Source organism: Drosophila sechellia, unplaced genomic scaffold (assembly GCF_004382195.2).
Source record: "Drosophila sechellia strain sech25 unplaced genomic scaffold, ASM438219v1 U_164, whole genome shotgun sequence".
Taxonomy (NCBI): Eukaryota; Metazoa; Arthropoda; class Insecta; order Diptera; family Drosophilidae; genus Drosophila; species Drosophila sechellia.
The window spans coordinates 110549-123926 of NW_022611104.1; the positions used below are offsets into that span (position 1 = coordinate 110549).

General features: G+C 40.8%; 2 long non-coding RNA genes across 15 annotated transcripts; both read left to right on the forward strand.

The window, feature by feature from the left end:
- Nucleotides 1-3642: 3642 nt before the first annotated feature.
- LOC116802569 lies at nt 3643-4235 on the forward strand. The gene is made up of 3 exons (XR_004362862.1): nt 3643-4079; nt 4137-4162; nt 4221-4235. It is a non-coding gene; the product is annotated as an uncharacterized LOC116802569 (long non-coding RNA).
- A 2436-nt stretch (nt 4236-6671) lies between these two features.
- Nucleotides 6672-9116, forward strand: LOC116802568. Of its 14 annotated transcripts, XR_004362861.1 has the most exons (7): nt 6911-7425; nt 7560-7586; nt 7664-7690; nt 7779-7805; nt 7865-8679; nt 8783-8865; nt 8919-9116. It is a non-coding gene; the product is annotated as an uncharacterized LOC116802568 (long non-coding RNA). The 14 variants fall into 14 exon arrangements; XR_004362860.1 differs by having other exon boundaries at nt 6911-7586; XR_004362852.1 differs by adding an exon at nt 6686-6711 and having other exon boundaries at nt 6949-7007; nt 7204-8679.
- Nucleotides 9117-13378: the final 4262 nt, after the last annotated feature.

The window sequence follows — 13378 nt, forward strand, 5'->3', positions numbered from 1 at the left end:
CGGCATCATAAAATTGTCAACTTTTTGTGTTTAAAATCGCGAAAGTTGGCGATTTAGTTTTGCTTTTGCGGTGCCTGTCTCATGATTTACGTGCGCATAGTCGGCAGGGTGAGGTCGCATTTTTTGTATCTGCTGGTTTGCCTGTCAGGTTTGCAATTTTCTGTGTGTCCTTGAATAATTTTGTATTATATTCTTATTAATTTTCCTTTCCTTACAGATTATCAGGAAATCATTGAAAATACAGTAATGAGGAAATTTATACAATTTGGATAAGGATTTTAATTCTTTTTAATATGATGTCGGCTCCGGGATAGTGATCCTTTTTTGTGCAGTGGCATCAGGAGGTGGACACGGCGTCTTAGGATTATTAATTTTTTGTGTTTATAATCGCGAAAATAGGCGATTTCGTTTTGTTTTTGCGACGCTCGCCACCTCTTGTCAGTTGCTTTAGATGTGGAACAGCAGTTGGTTGTGGTCAAGTAGGTAAGTGCATTTGATTGTTTTGTTTAGTTTGTTTATGGTTAATTGTTTTATTTTTAGGTTTTAGCGTCAGCTCTTGTAGGCGCTCGTCGATCTGGATTTTGAGAGTAGCAGGAAGGATGGATTTTGCAGCTCCGCGCTGGGTGCCCTGGTCGAAGCGTAGGCAGCTTTTGTGGCCCGTCTTTTGCAGCGCTGCATTGCAGGTAGATTGCATTTTTTTTTTACATTTCAGGTGGAGGTACGGAGACAGAATGAATTCTGTTCCGCATCCACTACTTTATTTTGCCTTTGATTACATTTTATGCAATATATAGGTACAATAATTTGAATTTTGGAGTTTAACATAGCTTGGGGTGAGTTTGGGGCTTGGACATAAGTAGTATTAAGTTATAGTTAGTATTTTTATAGACTTGGATTTCAGACAATGACATGGATTGGTAACATTATTGACTTGCATGTTTTGTTTACATTTTTAAAATGAAATTATTTTACAATAAACATTAAAATTTTAGGCTAAGATTGTTTTATTTATTTCTTTTCAGGTACCCCCGCCAGAAGGACGGAAGCACCGAGTCGCTGGGAAGTCTCAGGAGTCATCACAGGTAAGATTTGTTGGATTTTTGCAGTGGTCTGTTGCGGCCGCTGGAAGTGGGCCACTTGCAACAAATATGTCCGGCCGGTGTTGCAGGTTATTTGTACTCGGTTTCAGCATCCCTCGCCGCGGTCGTTTAGTTTAGTGAAGGTAAGTTGTATCGTCAGTGGCATGAATATAATCCCACGCAGCTGTCATTGCGTTTTTGTAGAGCTGCTGGCATTATGATGGTGGAGTTCGTCTCGTGAAGTCGTCAGTGAGGATTGTAGCTCGGTCTATCACCGAGAGAAGCCATATGCGCCGCATCTTGTGGCCGTATCGCCAGGAGTGGCAGCTTGGGGCCGCCGGTTCGAGGTTTGTTGCAGAGGGCCGCCGCAACGAAATAGGCATGGAAATGGATGCAAAAATAGTATTTGGTAAGTATTATATATGTTATTTGTTTTTTATGATTGCATTAATTTTTTTTGTAGTTACAGGTACATTGAGTGGGATTTAATTTAAGGTAAGTACTATATTGGTGTATATTTGTTTATATAGTAGCGTTTATTATTGTTTTTCAGGTACTTTAGGAGGAAACTAGTCTTGGGAGTATTTATTGCTTTTATAATTGCGTTGATTTTTTGATTTTCAGGTACGTTTTGTGAGGGCTAAGTTGGAGGCCCTTGTTATTGTGTTATTGCAGCTGGAATGCCGCAATTTTGGAGTCAACAAGTTTGCAATTAGATAAGTATTACATTTTAAATATAAATTTCCCAGTAATAGCTTGTGTTCCTTTGTTTCAATAGTTGGAATCTTTGAAGCTGGAGCTGCGTGCTTGTCATCAGCAGGATGGAGCTGTCCACTAGCATCTGCTACTTTGTCTGTCCGGTTTGTTATTATTTATGTGTCCTTGATTAGTTTATGTATTGCATTCTTATTTGTTTTCCTTTCATTACAGGTTAGGAAGGAATTCTTTGAAGATACACCCTGAGGAAAATTATGCAATTTGGGGACAGATTTTGAAGCTTTTAAATGTGGTGTCTGCTCCGCGCTAGTGATCCTAATTAGTGCAATGGCATCAGGAGGTGGAGACGGCGTCTTAGGATTATTAATTTTTAGTGTTTATAGTCGCGAAAAGTGGCGATTTCATTATGTTTTTGCGAAGCCCGCCTCCTCTTGTCGGTTGCGTTAGATGTGGATCAGCAGTTGGCTGTGGTCAAGTAGGTAAGTGCATTTGATTGTTGTTTAATTTGTTAATGATTAATTGTTTTTTATTTTTAGGTTTTAGCGTCAGTTCTTGTAGGCGCTCGTCAGTCTGAGTTTTGAGAGAGTTTGGAGGCAGACAGAAGTGCGCTTTTTCATCAGATAAAGATGTCGTTTTAATAGATATAAGTATTTGTAATTTAATTGGATGTATCCATGTCAAGATTGTTGTCTCTTCCTTGAGTAATTAATGCCAATAAAATGTCGATTTTCTTTTCTAAATTGTCGACTCTATTTGCTAAGTTTCTTGTGGGATCGTCCGATAATCCTTTTTGTAGGAAATGATTGGAGTTTCTTGGCGATGGTGTGGCTACATCAATAACTCTTGGTTTAAAACTAGCTCTGGCAGCTCTGCTGGTGGTCGGAGGGCTGTCATTGCTAGCTTGGCTGGGATTTGAGTTACCTTTTTCAGGTTCCTGGTCATTTTCTTCACTCCTTTGTTTTCGGAGCATGTCCTGGTAATTTTCCAGATGCCTTTGCGCTGGATTGCTTGTCTTGGATACCAGTCTTGGCTTTGCATTGTTTTTTGAAGTTTTCCTACCCTTTTTGGGTATATTGTTTGAGTTTCGGCGCCATTTATTCAGACGCATCTGAATGGCAGTGTCATGCGAGGAAAATCGTGGCCTTCTGTCGTTAATATTTTGTCGGAAAGGATTTGACATTGACTTTCTGGCTGCCTCCTGGCGAGCTTCAGCGATTGATCTGTTCAGGATCGCTGAGCTGTGTGGCAGCCGTGGGGTATTATTGCGTGGAGGAGGGCCTTGACGTCTATAGAAGTTGTTAGTTGCGTCTTTAATTGTGCGTATTTTGTTTGTGTCAATGTTGTTGGCCGCAAGCTTTTGTTTTTCTGCCTTGTAAACGGGGCATCCCTTGTATGCACTAATGTGCTCTCCAGAGCAGTTGACGCAGGTAGCAGGGGTGGTTCTTGGCTTGGTGCAACAGGATGACAGGTGGTCGCCAGCGCATTTTGCCTTTGTAGGTGGAGGTACGGAGACAGAATGAATTCTGTTCCGCATCCACAATTTTATTTTGCCTTTGATTACAATAAATGCAATATGTAGGTACAATAATTTGAATTTTTAGAGTATAACATAGCATGGGGTGAGTTTGGGGCTGGACATAGATTAGTATTTAATGTTAAGTTAGTATTTTTCTTTGTAGGCTTTAGATTATAACAGTGACATGGGCTGGTAACATTATCATATGCTTGTTTTGTATACATTTTTTTTAAAATGAAATTATTTGCAATAAACATTAAAATTTTAGACTAACATTGTTTTATTTATTTCTTTTCAGGTACCCCCACCAGAAGGGCAGGAGCACCGCGTCGTTGAGGGCCTCAGGAGTCATCACAGGTAAGTTTTGTTGCATTTTGGCAGTGGTCTGTTGCGGCCACTGGAAGTGGGCCATTTGCAACAAGTATGTCCGGCCGGCGTTGCAGGTTAGTAGTTCTCGGTTTCAGCATCCCTCGCCGCGGTCGTTTGATTAAGGTAAGTTGTATCGTTAGTGGCAAGAATGTAATCCCACGAAGCTGTCATTGCGTTTATATAGAGCTGCTGGCATTATGATGGTGGAGTTCGTCTCGTTGTGGCAGAGAAGTCGTCAGTGAGGATTGTGGCTCGATCAATCACCGAATGAAGCCAGGTGCGCCGCGTCTTGTGGCCATATCGTCGGGATTGGCAGCTTGGGGCCGCCGGTTCGAGATTTGTTACAGAGGGCCGTCGTAACGTTATAGGCATGGAAATGGATGCAAAAATAGTATTTGGTAAGTATTATATATGTTATTTGTTTTTTATGATTGCGTTAATTTTTGTTGTTTCAGGTACATTGAGTGGAAATTAAATTAAGGTAAGTATTATATTTGTGTATATTTGTTTATATGATTGCGTTTGTTATTGTTTTTCAGGTACTTAAAGGAAGCTTGTCTGGGGTGAGTATTGAGTATTTTTTATAATTGCGTTGATTTTGTTTTTGCTTTTCAGGTACGTTTTGTAAGAGCTGGTTTGGAGGACCTTTGTTATTGTGCAATTGCAGCTGGGATGCCGCAGATATGGAGTCATCAAGTTGCAATTAGATAAGTATTACATTTTAAATATAAATTTCCCAGTAATAGCTTGTGTACCCTTGTTTCAATAGTTGGAGTCTTTGAGGCTGGAGCTGCGTGCTTGTCGTCAGCAGGATGGAGCAGGCTAATAGTATCTGCTACTTTGTCTGTCCGGTTTGTTATTATTTATGTGTCCTTGGGTAATTTTTGTATCGCATTCTTATTTAATTTCCTTTCATTACAGGTTAGCGGAAAATTCGTTGAAGATACAGAACTGAGGAGAAATATGCAATTTAAGGACATGTTTTGCAGGATGTTGGTGTGGCATCTGCTCCACGCAATTGCTCTTTATTTATGCAATGGCGTCAGGAGATGGAGACGGCATCATAAAATTGTCGGTTTTTTGTATCTATAATCGCAAAAGTTGGCGATTTTGTTTTGCTATAGTGAGGCCCGTCTCCTGATTTACGTGCGCATCATCGGCAGGATGAGGGCGAATTTTTGTATCTGCTGGATTGCCTGTCAGGTTTGCAATTTTCTGTGTCTTTGATTAATTTAGTATTATATTTTTATTAATTTTCCTTTCTTTATAGGTTGTCGGGAAGTCATTGAGAAAACGGTACTGCGGAGATTTATACAATTTGGAGACGGATTTTAATTCATTTTAATATGGTGTTAGTTCCGGGATAGTGATCCTTGTGAGTGCAGTGGCATCAGGAGATGGAGACGGCGTTGTAAGGTTGTCAGTTTTTTGTGTTTATAATCGCGAAGGGTGGCGATTTTGTTTTTCTTTTGCGGAGCCGGTCTTCTCTTGATGGTTGTGTTGGATCACCAGTTGGCTCTGGTTATTGAGGTAAGTGCTTTATTTATTTGTTTTGTTTATTTTCTTATTGGTTAATTGATTTGTTTTCAGGTTTTAGCGTCAACTAATGTAGGCGCTCGTCGATCTGGAAGATTATCTGAGTAGCAGGAAGGATAGTTTTTGCTGCTCCGCGCAAGGTGCCCTGATCGGAGCTTTTTTTTTTTTTACATTTCAGGTGGAGGTACGGAGACAGAATGAATTCTGTTCCGCATCCACTACTTTATTTTGCCTTTGATTACATTTTATGCAATATATAGGTACAATAATTTGAATTTTGGAGTTTAACATAGCTTGGGGTGAGTTTGGGGCTTGGACATAAGTAGTATTAAGTTATAGTTAGTATTTTTATAGACTTGGATTTCAGACAATGACATGGATTGGTAACATTATTGACTTGCATGTTTTGTTTACATTTTTAAAATGAAATTATTTTACAATAAACATTAAAATTTTAGGCTAAGATTGTTTTATTTATTTCTTTTCAGGTACCCCCGCCAGAAGGACGGAAGCACCGAGTCGCTGGGAAGTCTCAGGAGTCATCACAGGTAAGATTTGTTGGATTTTTGCAGTGGTCTGTTGCGGCCGCTGGAAGTGGGCCACTTGCAACAAATATGTCCGGCCGGTGTTGCAGGTTATTTGTACTCGGTTTCAGCATCCCTCGCCGCGGTCGTTTAGTTTAGTGAAGGTAAGTTGTATCGTCAGTGGCATGAATATAATCCCACGCAGCTGTCATTGCGTTTTTGTAGAGCTGCTGGCATTATGATGGTGGAGTTCGTCTCGTGAAGTCGTCAGTGAGGATTGTAGCTCGGTCTATCACCGAGAGAAGCCATATGCGCCGCATCTTGTGGCCGTATCGCCAGGAGTGGCAGCTTGGGGCCGCCGGTTCGAGGTTTGTTGCAGAGGGCCGCCGCAACGAAATAGGCATGGAAATGGATGCAAAAATAGTATTTGGTAAGTATTATATATGTTATTTGTTTTTTATGATTGCATTAATTTTTTTTTGTAGTTTCAGGTACATTGAGTGGGATTTAATTTAAGGTAAGTACTATATTGGTGTATATTTGTTTATATAGTAGCGTTTATTATTGTTTTTCAGGTACTTTAGGAGGAAACTAGTCTTGGGAGTATTTATTGCTTTTATAATTGCGTTGATTTTTTGATTTTCAGGTACGTTTTGTGAGGGCTAAGTTGGAGGCCCTTGTTATTGTGTTATTGCAGCTGGAATGCCGCAGTTTTGGAGTCAACAAGTTTGCAATTAGATAAGTATTACATTTTAAATATAAATTTCCCAGTAATAGCTTGTGTTCCTTTGTTTCAATAGTTGGAATCTTTGAAGCTGGAGCTGCGTGCTTGTCATCAGCAGGATGGAGCTGTCCACTAGCATCTGCTACTTTGTCTTTTTTATCTTTGTAGGTGGAGGTACGGAGACAGAATGAATTCTGTTCCGCATCCACAAATTTATTTTGCCTTTGATTACATTTTATGCAATATGTAGGTACAATTATTTGAATTTAGAGTTTAACATTGCATGGGGTGAGTTTGGGGCTTGGACATAGTTAGTATTTAATATTAAGTTAGTATTTTTTTTCATAGGCTTTAGATTATAGACAGAGACATGGACTGGTAACATTATCATCTTGCATGTTTTGTTTACATTAATAAATTGAAATTAATTTACAAAAAACATTGAAATTTAGTACTAATATTGTACAATTTATTTCTTTTCAGGTACCCCCGCCAGAAGGACGGAAGGACCGAGTTGCTGGAGTCCTCGAGAGTCATTGGAGGTGAGTATTAGATGTGTTTGGCAGGGAATTTGCTACGGACGCTGGATGCGCGCCACTTGCAACATTTATGTCCGGATAGCGTTGCAGGTAATTTATAGGTGGAGAGTTTATCCCGCGCCGCTGTCATTTGGTGGTTCTCTCTGCCACCCTCAGTGGTAGATGTATGCAATTATTTATGGAGTTTGTTAAATTGCAGGTCAGCTTTGCCGGTCGTCATTGTTGTGGAGGGATCTGTCTCGTTTTGGCAGAGGCGTCGTCAGTTTAGATTGCGGCTTGGTCGTTCAACGAGAGTAGCTAGGTGCGCCGCGTCTTGTTGCCATTTCGCCAGGTTTGGCAGCTTGGAGCCTCCGGAACAGGATTAGTTGCCGAGGCCGTCGCAACGATTGGGGCCATGGAAATGTGTGAAAATAGAGATTGGGTGAGTATTTATTGTTATGATAGTGTAATTTTGTGTTTTTTCAGGAAATTAATGGGAGGTAAGTAGAAGGTAAGTATTGTGTTTATAATTGTTTGTTATTATTATTAATGCATTTATTTTGGTTTTGATTTCAGGTACATTAGGTGGAAGCTGATCTGGTGGTGAGTTTTCCAATTGTTTTTTGCAATTTGTTTGCTTGTTTATATGATTAATGCCTTTATTTTGATTTTGATTTCAGGTACATTAGGAGGAAGCTAATCTGGTGGTGAGTATTCTAATTGTTTTTTTTGGTTTTTTGTAATTTGTTTGTTTGTTTTTATAATTAATGCATTTATTTTTGGTTTTAATTTCAGGTACATTAGGTGGAAGCTAATCTGGTGGTGAGTGTTCTAATAGTTTTTTTTTTTTTTTTGGTTGTATTAACATTTTGTTTTTTCAGGAACGTTTTGTAACTAATTTGGAGGCCCTTTGTTTTTGGAACATAGCAACAGGAGAGCCGCGGGCTTAGTGTCGTCGAGTTGGCAATTAGATAAGTGTTTTGTTAAAGTTCGTAAATCCCAGTATTAGCTTGTGCTTCCTTGTTTCAGAGTTTACGAGCTTGAAAGAAGCATTTGCGTGCTTATTGTCAGCGGGATAGAGTCGCCTGTTGGCGTCTATTTATTTGACTGTCTGGTTTGTTAATTTATATTTGTCCTTAATTAAATTTTCTTTTGTATCATATTCTTATTAATTTCCCTTCGTTGTAGGTTTTCGGAAAATTCGTGGATGATGCGATACTGAGGAAAAGTATACAATTTGGGAACAAATAGTGCGATTGATTTGTGTGGCGTCAGCTCCGCGCTAGTGATCCTTATTGGAGTAGTGGCATCAGGAGGTGGAGACGGCATCGTAATGTTGTCGATTTTTTTGTGTTAAAAGGCAAAAAGTTGGCTATTTTGTATTACGTTTGATGGAGCCGTCTCCTCTTGTCTAGTGCATAGGATGTGGGTAAGCTATGTCTGCAGTGGGTGAGATATTTGCTTTATTTGATTTGATTTTATTTTGTTTATTTAATTTGTTGTTGATTGTTTGCTTTTAGGTTTTAGCGTCAACTCGCTGTTGGCGCTCGTCGAGCTGGGAGTTTATGGGAGCAGCAAAGTGTCCTGATCGACGAGGTGGAAGCGTTGTTGGCCCGACCTTTGCAGAGCATCAATGTGTGTAGATTTCAGCGGTGATAATAGATAATTCAAAGGACCTTGCGGCAAGAAGTTTCAGGTAAGTGACGTTGTGCATAAATTGCTGCAGCGAGTCGCCTTGTATTCATCATGTTTCTGCCGAGCTAATCCTTTTCATATCAATATTCCGATTCGTCTTTTAGGCTCTGGTTGGTTTTTTCCGTATCATTTCGTCAGGATCAGCTGGAGTGCGTTGTAGTAAGCTTGTTTGTCCGGGTGCGTTGAGGTGAGTGTTGTTTATATTCTTTTGCCATTTTCTAATTGAAATTAGTATTCCAGACAAATTTGGCTGCGTCGAGGAGGTTGATGACCGTGAAGGAGTTTGGAGCGGACTGACGTGCACTTTTCCATCAGATATTTATATCGTTAGAATAAATATAAGTATAAGAGTAGATTTAGTTGGATGTATCCATGTCAAGATTGTTATGTCTTCCTTGAATAATTAAGGCCAGTAAACTGTCAATTTTCTTTTCTAAATTGTCGACTCTATTTGATAAGTTTCTTGTGGGGTCGTCGGGGAATCCTTTTAGTAAGTAAGGATTGGAGTTTCTTGGCGATGGCGTGGCTTCATCAATAATTCTTGGCTTGAAGCTAGCTCTGGCAGCTCTGCTGGTGGTCGGAGGGCTATCATTGCTAGCTTGCTTGGGATTTGAGTTACCTTTTTCAGGTTCCTGGTCATTTTCTTCACTCCTTTGTTTTCGGAGCATGTCCTGGTAATTTTCCAGATGTCTTTGCGCTGGATTGCTTGTCTTGGATACCAGTCTTGGCTTTGCGTTGTGTTTTGAGGTTGTCCTACCCTTTTTGGGTATCTTGTTAATATTTCGGCGCCATTTATTTAGCCTGGTTTGAATGGCAGTGTCGTGGGAAGAAAAACGTGGCCTTCTGTCGTTCATATTTTGGCGGAAAGGATTTAACATCGACTTTCTGGCTGCCTCCTGGCGGGCTTCAGCGATTGATCTGTTCAGGATCGCTGAGCTGTGTGGCAGCCGTGGGGTGTTATTGCGTGGAGTAGGGCCTTGACGTCTATAGAAATTGATAGTTGCGTCTTTAATTGTACGTATTTTGTTTGTGTCAATGTTGTTAGCCGCAAGCTTTTGTTTTTCTGCCTTGTAAACGGGGCATCCCTTGTATGCACTAATGTGCTCTCCAGAGCAGTTGACGCAGGTAGCAGGGGTGGTTCTTGGCTTGGTGCAACAGGATGACAGGTGGTCGCCAGCGCATTTCATGCATCTTGGTGGCCTCATGCATGTGTTCTTGGCATGCCTGAAGCCCTGGCATCTGTAGCACTGGACCGGCTCCCGTGTCCTGTTTTTCCTTTCAATATCCACTCTTTGCCCACCGATTTGTTTGAGTGAGATAATTTTGATATGACTGCCGTCCTTGGCCATGACGATCTCAACTTCAAACATGCGCATGGGCCCACCTGTAGCCGGGTTCGTCATATTTCTGACGAAGCGAGCTGTGAATCCGAGAGTCAGCAACTCCTTGACAATCCACGAGCATGGAGTGGAGTGGTGGAGATGTCTGATTACTACTCGGAAGCCCCTCTCGGACTTTGGCTGGTTGGTAAATAGAGGAAAGCCGTTTGCTATGAGGACATCTTTGATTTTGTGGTAGGCGGTCATGTCCTTGGCCTGGATCCTGACCCCGTTCCTTTCGGTTGCCCTGGTAGTGTAGCTGGAGACTCCTGCTGTATAGTTTAGCTTTTCCAGGAGCGGGACAATTTCTTTGACGTCGTCAACAAGTATTGGTGGCGCTCTGCAGCTTAGTGGCACAAGTTTCCAAGGCGGCAGCTCAGCATCTGTATTTTGAGGGGGTGCCGTCGTAGCGCTGCATGCAGGAGCATTGGTGCTGCAGGATAACGGCTGGTGTGAGAGTTGGTTCCTGGTTTTGGATTCTTCATATACAGATTTGGCTGCCTTGCTTTGGAAAACAGGTGTGGTGAGGGGTGGGAAAATGCTGGGAGATTTGAAATTGGTGGTCACGCATAGTCGTTTATTTGGCGTCTTGAAACTGGAGCAGTCCAGATCGTCATTAGTTCTTTTGGCCGGGGTTTTCGTGGTTGGAGCCAGAACTGGAGGTGCCACAAAGATTGGACCTGTTCCAGCAACCACTTCCGAGAAACTCATAGGTTGCTCGTCTGGGCTCTTGGATGGTGATTTAAATAAGTCCCGCTTGGCAGCAGGCCGACTAAGGGTGAGAGCTGTTGTTAAGTTCCCCACAGTGGGCATGGATCTGTTGTTGGGTTTTAATTTTAAATCACCCTGAGTATCAGGGCGTAAAGAAGCACTCCTATGATGAGGGGAAATGCTTCTTTTCCCAGTATTTGCAGAGCGAGTGGTGGGTTTCTTGCTTAGGCTGAGTTTAGAAATGTCCGGCTTAGGGTTAAAAATTGACCAGAAAGCTTTGGCAGTTGTACTTGGTCTTTCCTCCTGCTTGCTTTCGTTAATTTGTATAATTGGTGGAGCAATTTCACCACTGTCAATTACATTGGCTTTGTTGGGTTGGGTTTTTGAATTGGCAAGCGCGGGAGATTTAGAGCAGCTTTCTAAATTTGTTTCGGCGGCTTTATTTGTTTGCGTGTGTGTAATAGAAGGAGGGGAAAATTCTGTGTCCGTATTAGTGGCTGCGGCTGCATTAGTGCAGGTCGCTGTGGTGGATAAAAACTCTCTTTGAGTAGCGTCGGTGTTTGTGTATGCGCCTGTATTTGTTTGAGTCATTGTGGGGAGTGAGTTTCGCTTGTGTGTTTGTGAAGAGAATGGAGGAGAAGAAAGCGATTTCCCCTTCGAGATGCTGCTTTTGGCGCCAACATTGGCTGCAGCAGTATTGGTAATCGAGAGGGGGTCTCTTTGGGCATTTTTGGCATTTACATTCTCTTTCATATTTAGAGAAAGGGAATTAAAGAAATTCATGGCTACCCAAGAAGAGTTAATTGGGCTTTTCTTTTGTTTTAAAGGCAATTTCTTCTGGTTAATATTGGTCGTTTTAACCAGGGAATTGCCAGACCCGTGAGACATAGGCGAAATATTTACGTGAATAGGGGAAGATCGCTCGCTAGAGGTAATTGAAAGCACCTCGTCTTCCGAGAAAAGGTGGTCAGAACTGGACATTTTTATTTTTTGTTATATTTAAAAATTTATAAATTTTATACGATAATTGTAGTGGTATAAATACCCTGGATTTTTGATTTAAGTGTGTTCTCCAGTTTATCGTTGCTTTGGTTTGGAATTCTTCCTTCTCTTCTAAGATTTCTCCAGGTGTACTTTCTTCCTTTCTCTCGGCGTTTCTTCTCCTTATTTTCTTTGGTTGAGCGGCGTCTTTTCGCGGTAGCACAATTACTGTTTTATTGTTCGTTTTCGTTAGACCACTGAATGTTAATTGTTGTCGCGGTTTAATACTTTGCGGCCGGAGACAATTTATAACAAATAATTTGTCTATTGACGAACGAGTTTAGTTAGGTTTGCGCATGAAAGTTATAGGCAGGCGAAGCGCGTTTGTTTAAATTAAATAATTTAATTTAATTATTTATTGATTTATTTATTTAATTTATTTTATTTATTTATTTAAATTATTTTATTTAATTTTTCTTTTAACTTTTTATCTTTTATTTACTTTTAACTTTGTAGGTGGAGGTACGGAGACAGAATGAATTCTGTTCCGCATCCACAACTTTATTTTGCCTTTGATTACAATAAATGCAATATGTAGGTACAATAATTTGAATTTTTGAGTTTAACATAGCATGGGGTGAGTTTTTGGGGCTTGGACATAGTTAGTTAGTATTAATTTTAAGTTAGTATTTTGTAGGCAAGGATTTCAGACATTGACATGATTGGTAACATTATCAGCTTGCATGTTTGTTTACATTTTTAAAATGAAATTATTTTGCAATAAACATTAAAATTTTAGACTAACATTGTTTTATTTGTTTCTTTTCAGGTACCCCCATCAGAAGGACAGGAGCACCGCGTCGCAGAGAGCCTCAGGAGTCATCACAGGTAAGTTTTGTTGCATTTTGGCGGTGGTCTGTTGCGGCCGCTGGAAGTGGGCAACTTGCAACAAGTTGCAGGTGATTTATTCTCAGCTGCGTCATCCCACGCAGCCGTCGTTTGGTGAAGATCCGATTATATCGTCAATGGCAGCTTTATGCAATTGTTTAGTGAGTTTGTTTGTATTGCAGATGCGTATTGCCGGTCGTCAGGAAGATTTGCGAAGAGTTGTCCAGCGCAGCCGTCATTGCGTTTTTATTGAGCTGCTGGCATTATGGTCGTGGAGTTCGTCTCGTGGCAGAGAAGTCGTCTGTGGGGATTGTAGTTCGGACAATCACCGAAGGAAGCCAGGTGCGTCGCGTCTTGTGGCCATAGCTTCAGGATTGGTTGCTTGGGGCCGCCGATTCGAGATTTGTTGCAGAGAGCCGCCGCAACGAGATTGCCATGGAAATGGATGTGAAAATAGAAATTGGTAAGTATAATATTTGTTATTTGATGATTGCATTAATTTTTGTTGTTTCAGGTACATTGAGTGGAATTTAATTTAAGGTAAGTATTATAATTGTGTATATTTGTTTATATAACTGCGTTTGTTATTGTTTTTCAGGTACTTATGGGGGAAGCTAGTCTGGGGTGAATATTGCATTGCGTTTATAATTGCGTTGATTTTTTGCTTTTCAGGTACGTTTTGTAGGGGCTAAATTGGAGGCCCTTGTCATTGTGTTATTGCGGCTGGAGTGCCGCGATTTT